The 782-nt window shown below is 39.6% G+C and overlaps 1 non-coding gene across 1 annotated transcript; it reads left to right on the top strand.

Annotated features, from left to right (window-relative positions):
* Nucleotides 1–339: 339 nt before the first annotated feature.
* On the top strand, nucleotides 340–411 carry TRNAG-UCC. The gene has a single exon. It is a non-coding gene; the product is annotated as a tRNA-Gly (tRNA).
* Nucleotides 412–782: the final 371 nt, after the last annotated feature.

Raw genomic sequence — 782 nt, 5'->3', positions numbered from 1 at the left:
TAACAACGCTTTCCGATACAGCGATTCATAAAATCAACACCACCCGATCCGGAGGTGATTAGAAAATCAGGATTCGACCGCACGAACCAACGAAAGAACATATTGCGAAAATTAATTGGAAGCAGCTTGTCCCGTTACAGCAAACCGAATGCGTTACCTAGGTCGAACCAAACGCATTGTTAGTAGACGAGGGCATCAAATAGTTATCAGTTTTTGCTAAGTTTGTCGATGTGCATTCTGTGAGAGCAAGCCCAAAAATGTTAGCGGACTCATGGTAGGTAGTGTGAAAACAGCAGCTTCCTTGATAAATAAACTTTCATCTAAATTAGTGTAATCATTGCGTCTGTAGTCCAACGGTTAGGATAATTGCCTTCCAAGCAATAGACCCGGGTTCGACTCCCGGCAGACGCATGTTTTTTCTAAAGTGCTGCCACTTGCTTGTTATACATGGAAAGGGTTTTTACCGTACTTAATTGTCCGTGTGTTACAATTTTCTTTGTTTTTACAATCATTGGTTCATGTAGATACGTTCTTTGATACATGCAACCAACGATTACAACTACAGGAACACAAACATCACATCCATCTCCAAAAACATTAACGAGAGGAGTCCAGAACCCACCATCAAAAATTACTCTCTCCGTTCACTAATATAAGATTTTGCATATTTTAATATGGACTACATACAAACTGCAACAGGCGAACAAAATACATTAAAATGTGTTTACATACATCCTGACTTAGAAAAACGTTAGGACATCTTATAATAGTGAGCGGGGGAG

This window comes from Triticum dicoccoides, chromosome 4A (genome assembly GCF_002162155.2).
Source record: "Triticum dicoccoides isolate Atlit2015 ecotype Zavitan chromosome 4A, WEW_v2.0, whole genome shotgun sequence".
Lineage (NCBI taxonomy): Eukaryota > Viridiplantae > Streptophyta > Magnoliopsida > Poales > Poaceae > Triticum > Triticum dicoccoides.
Note: the sequence above shows the minus strand (reverse complement) of the source record. Positions and strands in the feature narration are given on the sequence as shown.